Below are 9,731 nucleotides of genomic sequence, written 5' to 3'. Positions count from 1 at the left end.
AGTCACCATTCATCAGAACTGAACCTATTCCCACTGAAATTACATGTATTCTAATAAAGAGTGACTTTGTCATTGAAACTTCTCCAACCGTGTTCTGCATCTGTGGGTTCGTAGATCGTACATTACGACAATTGGTGTGGGAGTGTGTGCGTGACTGGGTGAATGAGCGGCAAAAACCTTGTAACCTTGATAAAAGCGATATATGAATGTAGCCATTTACAATTGTAATTAGACACATTAATCTAATTGGAGCAGAGCAGTAGTTTAGCATGAGCTAAAAACAACAAACATACTAAGGAGAACAGTTAACTCAAGCAGCCACAGCCAAAGATACCAACCAGCAAAATGAAAAGCAGGCAAACAAACAAAATAAAGGTGAAAAAAAATAAAGGCAACGCTGCAACTAAAAACCTACTAAAGGCAAAGCAAAACATGCTACTAGAGGCAGGCTAAAGGCAGAGTGAAGGCAAGACAAAACAGTAGTCAATGTTGAGTCTGTAAAAGAAGAATAACTCATAACATTAATTACCATTCTGTTATATATTCAGGCAATGAATTCAAAGAGTTACCTCGGCTGTCCGTAACCTCCCACAACCAGTGAAGCAGCAGGGAATATCTCTGTACCCAACGGCAATCCCTGAACCTGCTACCTCTGCATGTCCTATTGGAGGTACACACACACAACACGGAAACAGCGCGGAGAAATAAACAAAACAACAGCGTGTCACACAGTACACACCTGGACCTGGAAACGGAATAGGAGGCTCACACAGCCGCGGAAGAGGGAAGCTACTGTGAGTTATTTATCCTCTGCACATGATGCGGTAATCCATGTCATTGGCTAAACCACACACATGAAATGCTAAGGGTCGTATCCTTTTAACCAGCCGGTTCCACTACAACAGCTCAGTGTGCTTTCAGTATGTGCTGAAACTACTGGTCCTGCTTTTCTCTCTGTCTCAAGCAACAGAGAGAACGACGGTTAATTTCAGTGTAACTACAGTTGTCATTTCCACAGGAGACGGACGCTGTGAATTGCTACTTCCACAGACAGCTTAGGTTCAGTTAGGAGGGAAGACTACGTATGTGTCTTGGAGAGAAACCTTTTCAGAATCTGGCTAGAATGTATCTCAAGCCACCTCTTTGAGCAATCATATTTCAGTTAATCTCAAATGCTACTTGGATGCATTTACACTTAGCTTATTCTTAAGAATTGCATTAAATAAAGTTAACTGAGGACTAGCCACAGTTTGTGCCTTTCATGTATTACCTTATAGTCTAGTCACAGTATTAAGCATCCGATTTTCAAAAAAATAAACACCAGGCAAACAACACTTACCTCCATTCTGAGCATTTTAGGCGATTAAGTACTCTCGGAAGAGGTCTTCAAGCAGTAAGGGAGTTCATGTAGGTGGGTGCTGGGGCGCCCTGGTTTTAACTCATGTTCGGATTATATCAAACTCCGGACTGGGAGTACTTTGATACTATTAAAATATGGAGTTGATATATTGTTTGAATTGGCTTGTAGTCCTATTGTGAATGCACCACACGTAACATTTCTTTTGTAGACATACGTTACACAGAAGGCAAGTTATACTAATAGGTATATGTCTCTAAGATATCATTCCAACCTGATAAAAATTACTGAGGATGCTCACCATTTATGACTTATATCCAGATCATATCTATTTCCAGATTGGAACTACTTTGATACCATTGGAATTTACATTTCAGATATGACCTGTAGTCATATTTTGAAGCACAAAAAAAATAAGTAATTTCTTTTAAATGACTTATATGTCTTGATTCATATATGGTAATGTCTATTTAAGAGGAGGATGCTTTCATATATGACTAATAATCATATAATGAATATTCCATGATATGACTGAATCCACCAAATGCTTTTACTTCTGCCCTGATATCAGTCTGGATTGAGACCACTGCTAGAATCTAGAGCCAATTTACTTCTGCGTTGTGTGACAGTAACAGTACAGAATATCTTCTATACAGATATCACTGTGCTATGGTCAAAAATGTAACCCTTATAGAGAATATGGTCAGAACTTAACAGGTATCTACTTAAGATTTATGGCAGTTACAAGGATATGACAGATTATGATCATAAAAATATTCCTTTAAATGTGTCATTGTTAAAATCCTTTAAATTACACATATTCCTTCTCCTTCATTGAAAAATACATAATCTATGAATATGCAAATGTTTTCAATAATTTCAAAAGTTTCAAAAAGTACATCACATAATTCAAAGATCTAATAAAGGTAACAATAAGTAAACACAGAGAATAATAGCAGAACAATAGAACAACAATAACAACAACAACCTGTTAAACGTCAGCTGCAGCCATCATTTCCTCTTCCTCCTTGTTCTCTGGAACAAAGTATTCCTGCTTACTCCTGGATGCAGGAGCTATTCTTTTAGTTATTCTTTATTGTCCAGAAGTGATACGGTGATGAGTGAAGCGGGGATCCAGTCCCTTCCTCCTGTTATCATCCAGCACCTGAGTTTTGTTCTCGTCACTCCTCATTACTCATGAGACTGGCGTCCGCTCCCTTCACCTTCACCCTCTTCTTGAAGAGCTATGAAAAAGAGAGAAAGAAAAAAGGAGTTGTGAGCTGGTAGCAGTGGTAAAATTATCTTTTTATACTGGCTTTGCAATGTTAACTCCCTAGCATTAGCCAAAAGCAAAATAAAAATAGGGGACATGATCCACAATTCTTGTCCCATGCACGTCTTCAGCCATATCTAATGTGATGGGGTTGCCAGTGCAAAAAGTTCATTTGTGGGGGAAAAAATAGCCAATTTAATTTTCAAACTGTACATACTGTATAATTATTATTCCTATCAGTATCATTTATATTATTATTAGTTTATTAATAATAATTATCATTATTATTAATAATTATTTTTAAATTCTAGGTAGAATTTGCATTGTGCACCCCCCCGTCACCACCTCTCCCCTCCTCACTCTCTCTCTCTCTCTCTCTCCCTAACACGGCAGCGGCGGATGGCCGCCCACCCTGAGTCTGGTTCTGCTTGAGGTTTCTGCCTCTTAAAGGAAGTTTTTCCTTGCCACTGTCACCAAGTGCTTGCTCATGGTGGGATTTGTTGGGTCTCTATAAATAATATTATAAAGAGTTCGGTCTAGACCTGCTCTATAGGAAAAGTGCAATGAGATAACTTATGTTATGAATTGGCGCTATATAAATAAAATTGAATTTAATTGCATGTATTTTAGTGTGGAAAAAATGCGTTTTTGTCCCATATGTCTTGCAGTGTGCTGACTGATAAAATAGACTTTGGAGTCTTCCCTATTACATCACAATTAGGGAGGAGCCAGATAATTCGTCTGAACCAAATTCTAAAATACAAGCAAATTTAAATTTAAATTAGCTTATTTATAGCAAAAGACAATTTCTATACACAATATGTCTATTGTTGGACAAAATAACCTGTATTATCATTAAATCTATATACTCAATGATATGTATGGTATATGTATCAGAAACGCAAATCCAAATCCAAATTAAAACAAATATTGCACTAGCCACTTCTACTGAACTACCTAAAATTTCTGCTAAATTACAACATGCAAACCAAACCAAAATGTTCAATCCTAACCAATCATGAACTCCAACAGCATCAAACACATAAGGAGAATTTAATTTTACTTCTTGAATAGTAAGACCAGTTTCACACCAAGATCATAAAATAATCATCCACTACATGATGTTATCATTATCATCAGAGGACAACACACAACACCTTGCTTTGCTTGCTCTGACACACACACACACACACACACATACCGAGTACAAGTTCCTCTCATCTCCTGTCCGCTCCTCTCCTCTCAGTCATAAGTAAGTAGTAACATTCTTAGTGCTTCTGATATTCCTGCCAAAATTGAGGTCACGCATGTCTTAATGTAACAGACAGATCGACAGATCTGGTATTGTAGGCCGAATATTTAGTTGGGATATCTTCATATCTATCAGGAAGTCATATTTGGATATTGTGAGATAAACACATGTTGTACCTGGACAATGTATTTTATCATACCACAAATACTGACTTGGTGCACATCATTACCAACAATTCATACTTTTGATATGCTCTGTATACAATTCATATCAGTTAAATATCAAAGTCAAAATATGATGATATGCCACAGATTTGGTCATATTTTAGCCAAATACTGATACCAAATACTGATACCACATATTTCAATATATGGCATGAGGGCATATTTGGATATTTTACTTAATGTGTATGCAAGCAAATGCTGGCTCAGTATTTGACCTGACATAATATCAAAAACTCTCAAGATATTCAATTCGAGGAAATATAGCATGGAGGCATGCCACTTTCATGGGAGCCTCCGCTTCTGCCCACTGGAGTGTATTCACCCAAGACTATTTTGGTCCGTCATCAGCTTCTTCCTCAAGAAAACAGTATACACATAAAATGATGAGTAGGTTACAGTTTGCTGCACGGTGCCTAAATTAATATTTTTAAATTGATAGACACTATGTATTGGCATTATGTCATTATGTATAGCAATTATCCCACTTATTATTATTATACTACTGTGGTAGCCTTCTATGGAAAACAAATATCATGATAGATGAAGAGGAAATAAATAAATTATCCACTCTGATAAGGCTTTCATAAAGGCCACTCTTGCACAGTGAATCTGGATGAGCGCTCTGTAGAGAGATGTGTAATTGCATGTAGCCAAGTAGTCGTGGGATTTGGCCAGTGGTCCAGATCCAAAGGATCTCCCTCGGTGTCCATTAAGGAATTTAATATGGCTTGATGAGTTTTCATCGGCTTCAACAGAAGGCGTACTGTTGGATATTTCTTTTGACCCAGGTAAGCCCGGACTTGGCCACAGGTCAACAAGATTTCACTAAACTTTTTTGGGGAGAAAGGAGATACATGACTTTTTTTGGTGTTCTTTTCCTGCCTCTTGGTACAGTTTTTTTTATTGAGTTCTTTTTGACAGTTGTAACATGTGCAGGTATTTTCCTTTGGAGAAAAAGAAGGAAACACCAATCTTGATGTGCTCGGGGTAGTGACTGACGACACAGCCAGAATGGCTCTTTTTTATTTTCACAAAAAGCTCTTTGTGTGTCGCTTACCATTGTAGGTCATAAAATCTTCAAGAAATTCAAATAGACTTCTTGTCTTTAACTGGTGTTTATCTGTTTAATGAATATTTACTGTACAGTAGCAGCACCTACGGCAATCGTGACTGTGAAACAGCAAGTGCCACGTCCCCCTCACCCACACCACTGTATGGCAAACCTCACCCCCCCTATCACCTTAGGTATGAGGGAGATTGATAAACAAGCCCACCGTGGCTCATCTTTCCATCCCCAGTAACTGCATGTATTCATTAATACACTGTATGTTATGGGACTGATGAGGACATAGGCCAACATGTCGAAATGTATGTAAAACATGTTAAATATTAGTAAAGGAGACAAACATTTTCTGATTGTTAATTTCTATAATTTGATACAGTGAATATTAACATCACATTCACTTTTTCTTCAAAAAGACGCCAAAACACCCAAACATACAAAACATTTTACCAAGCGCATCCCACTGTGAAAACAGCCTACCACTGGGGACACTGCCCTCGGTTTTTTTGTTGTGTCACCCAAAACAAGCAAGAGAACGTAATTTTCATTGGCTATCTTTGTTTTTCGGGAAAAAAAGTTTCACTACTTGAGAAAAAGATTTTTTTTTTTTCGTGCACCAGACAGAATATTTGTTTTATCCAGATGGATAGTGTTGTTAAATGAACTTCTGGGTTTTTTAAAGGTTGCCTTGTGTTTATTTTATTGAAAATTGGATGCTTAGCTCTGTATATATAAGGTAATACATGAAAAAACTGCGACCAGTTTTAGGACTAACAATGACACCTATCCAATGTAATTTACTGTTTGATGTTATGGGTCCATATTACTTCAGATGAAAAATTACATAATTACACTACATTTAAAGTCTGCACTCATTCTTCATTTTTGGGTATTTTCAACGTTACTGGATCAACAATGAATGAACAATAGCTCTATTTGTCCAGTCTGGCCAATTTTAAGGTGCCAAAAACCTGGCAGAACTGAAAATAAAGCCACTAGTCTGCATGCCAGGATGTCTCATTTTCCCATCTAAAGTAAAGAGAGCACAGAGCCAAAACAACAAACAATATGTTGCTGTCAGAATACTTAATGACTCCTTTCCATCATTTACACCAGGCTTCCTGACAGCATGTGGACAAGGAGCTCTGTGCATCTGGATGAAGGCAGTGGACTCTCTCTGCTCTGGAAGAGTTTTAACAAGAAAAGGACTTGCTGAATATTTCATACACTTAATTCTGCAGCAGTCACAACATTCTGCACTGGAAGCAATGTCTCAAGACCAGATCAGGAAGTGGAGGAGACAGAGATCACGCAGCTGGATGTCAGTTATTGGCAGGGGTGGACTGGCAACAAGAAGCAGCCAGGGAATTTGCTGTCAAGCTGCCCCAATTTGATACCCCACATGTTAGTCGATCAACAAATTATTTATTTAAAATAAACAATTTGTTAATTTGTATTTTTGTTTTAGGCTTGGTTTTTGTTTTAATATGAAAAAAACGATGAAACCAAGGGCCAAGGTTTTCCTCCTGATGTTTGTGTGTACAGAAAGCTAAAATTCAAAGTTGAATTAACGTATTGATCACCTGACACCTAATTTGACCTAATAGCCTGCATTTATTATCAGAAATATTTAAAATATTGCAAAACAGTCAACAGTGTTTAAACACGGAACTAAATTATAACCAGCACACTATATTCATACTACATAATCGTCACACATACCTGTCTCCACAGAGGTCCCTGCAAAGACTCCCTCAAAACTTTCCCTGTCTGACTCAGGTTCATCTGTTGGTTAAAAATGCATAAAACAGACATCATTTGGACGGTCTGACATGAGTATCAAATATTGTTAATTAAATTCATTAAATTCATGATGAATAGCCTTGACATAGGCAAATACATATGTGGTGTATTGTGGTGTATTATGCAGCATACTTGCCATTCATTCTATTTCTTGTAAGGCAACAATAAATAACTTGAATGAAGTAGTCCAACCTTATATGAATGATGTATTGTGCTCTGATTTACTTCACAGTCACACAATAACATTCAATAGTGCACCTCTAAATGGATCTGTGCTGGTTCCTGCTGCCTTCTCCTCAATCCTTTCCCTTTCTTGTTCAGAGCCCTGTTCACCTGTAGAGTAAGTATTTAACAATACCCACTTGGTACTTAATTTATCTGACCTGTATTATAGTGTATTATATTTTTTGCTCAGTACTTCTGTTCCTGTGTGCACTGACGTGACAGTGAGCAGCTGTAACAAAAGAGTTTCCCCTCGGGGATCAATAAAGGATTTCTGATTCTGATTCTGATCTGAAATCATGTTTATTGCTGGGCAGGCAATCAAATATTAAATGTCTTATAGGCTTAAATGCGAAAAAGAATTTAATGAGTGGCCTAGAAGAAAATTATCACATTTTCATGTTTATTTTACCCATTTGCAGTCAAAGTTGATGACCATTTTTTAAAACACTTTAGAGAAATTGAGTGTAAACGACTCTAAACATTTGTGAGTCTGATTAGTTTAACCATGGAAATGGTCAAACCTGCAGCAGGACTCTAGCATTGAAACTCTGAGGTTAACAAACACATTTTGTTCTTTAGTTAGTTCATTTAGCTAGTTCACAGCACATACTGTAGCATGGAAGCATGACACCTGCTCCCTGCTCACTCCTCTTTGATGTTTCTGCCTCTTCGCACTGTCCTCATCATCTCCCACAGACTGCTTAAATAAATCCTTTATCTTAGCACACTTTTTCTTTTTTTGGCGCACATTCTCTGGACCTGCGGCCACGGGTTTTCTCTGCTTTTGATTAGTTCTATCTGTTGAAAATGTTTGATCTTTGCAATGACTGGTCTGGGTCCTTTAGTTGATGCGATGCGGTGTACTCGATGAAAGATTATGTTGTTTACAGTGTCCGGTGGAAGTTTAAGCTGAGTTTTCATGAAGTCTTTAATCTTATATCATCATCCTGTCTCATATCAATATCAGAGAAGATGAGATTATCTCGCATGCTTTGAGTTTGCAAATTCAAGATGGTTTCTTTCATGATTTTGTTTTCTCTAGTGACGTTTTCTGTTCAGTTAGAGTTTGTAGATGATTGTAATGAGTTGTTTACTTTTGTGTACACAATGTGATGTGATTTTTAGTAAATTCCAAGCTAGACCATAGCCCTTTCATGTCTTTGTGAAGCGACATGAGAAGATCCAAGTTTTTCATTAATGCTGGACAGGACACTAACCTTGATCTCTGTCGTCTGTAGGTCCTCTGTGTCCGTGGATGAATATTGTTTTTTTCTTTTGGAAGCTTTGGTGGATGTGCTGCCTCACTGTTAGGGTAATCCGTTCCAGGTAAAATACAGGAGATTAGTCCAAAAGAAATGTAGTCTATGGTTTTTGTTTTAATCATTGGAATTGCCTTGTATGTCTGGACTAGTCTTGCTGCTTACAGCTGGAAACAGGGCACCACTATGTTCAATCTCATCTCCATTGTCCGGTTTTTGTGATACTCACCACGTGCCTATTCATTTTTAAAGAGCAATGGCCAATGGGGAAACTCCAGCACTTGACCAACCAATCGTAATTTCATCACTTTCACTTTTGCATTTATAGGGCTGGTCCCACTTTGCTGTGGTCCAGCCAAAAACACTCCTGGCTCGGTGGAGGACTGCAACGGTATCCTTTGGCTGTAATCACTGGTGCTGGGGAAGCAGCCCACAGTTCCGAACCCATACCGGGGCACCCGCCTGGCTCTGGGTGGTCGCAGTCACCGGCCGACACTCCGGCCTGCCAGTCATCAACCAGCACCCCATCTTGCCAGTCATCAGCCAGCACCCCGGCCTGCCCGTCATCAGCCTGCAAACCAGCGGCTCGCCTGCACTGCTGCCCAGTTGTTCGCCTGCTCCGCTGCCCAGCTGCTCACCTGCTCACCTGTTCCGCTGCCCAGCGGCTCGCCTGCACTGCTGCCCAGTTGTTCGCCTGCTCCGCTGCCCAGCTGCTCACCTGCTCACCTGTTCCGCTGCCCAGCGGCTCACCTGCTCACCTGTTCCGCTGCCCAGCGGCTCACCTGCTCACCTGTTCCGCTGCCCAGCGGCTCACCTGCAGCGACCTCCAGTTCCTGCGCCACAGCGGCCTCCACTCCTGCGCTGCGGCGATCATCAATCCCTGCTGGATCGCAGCAGCTCGTGACATCATCACCAAAAACAATAATAATGCACGTCCCTTGTTTGCTACTGTCGACAGGCTAACAAACCCTCCTGTGTCAGAGGCCTCTGAACTTCTATCCATCAGGGCCTGCAATGAATTTGCCTCCTTCATTGACGAAATTCAGCTGGTCAAACAAAGGAGTACCTTCAGCGGAAGACTCATCCCCCCACAATGCACCACAGAGCGCCACAGAAAGTCATTTCTGCCTCTGGCCATCAAACTCTTTAACTCCTCCTTCTAAGGGTAGTCTGTATGACCCTAGGTCATTAAACTGGACATTGATCATTACATCTCTGCAATACTTGACATAATTGTGCAATATTCTGTGTAATACTCCTGTGCAATATTTTAGT

At 39.5% G+C, this 9,731-nt stretch overlaps 1 long non-coding RNA gene across 3 annotated transcripts; it reads right to left on the bottom strand.

Annotated features, from left to right (window-relative positions):
- Positions 1-760: 760 nt before the first annotated feature.
- LOC122880377 lies at positions 761-9,443 on the bottom strand. Of its 3 annotated transcripts, XR_006378915.1 has the most exons (5): positions 9,271-9,291; positions 9,183-9,238; positions 8,415-9,102; positions 6,892-6,954; positions 761-2,601 (listed from the first exon to the last, which is right to left on the bottom strand). It is a non-coding gene; the product is annotated as an uncharacterized LOC122880377 (long non-coding RNA). The 3 variants fall into 3 exon arrangements; XR_006378913.1 differs by having other exon boundaries at positions 9,183-9,443; XR_006378916.1 differs by having other exon boundaries at positions 9,215-9,443.
- Positions 9,444-9,731: the final 288 nt, after the last annotated feature.

The sequence above is a fragment of the Siniperca chuatsi genome, linkage group LG1 (genome assembly GCF_020085105.1).
Source record: "Siniperca chuatsi isolate FFG_IHB_CAS linkage group LG1, ASM2008510v1, whole genome shotgun sequence".
Classification (NCBI taxonomy): Eukaryota; Metazoa; Chordata; class Actinopteri; order Centrarchiformes; family Sinipercidae; genus Siniperca; species Siniperca chuatsi.
Note: the sequence above shows the minus strand (reverse complement) of the source record. Positions and strands in the feature narration are given on the sequence as shown.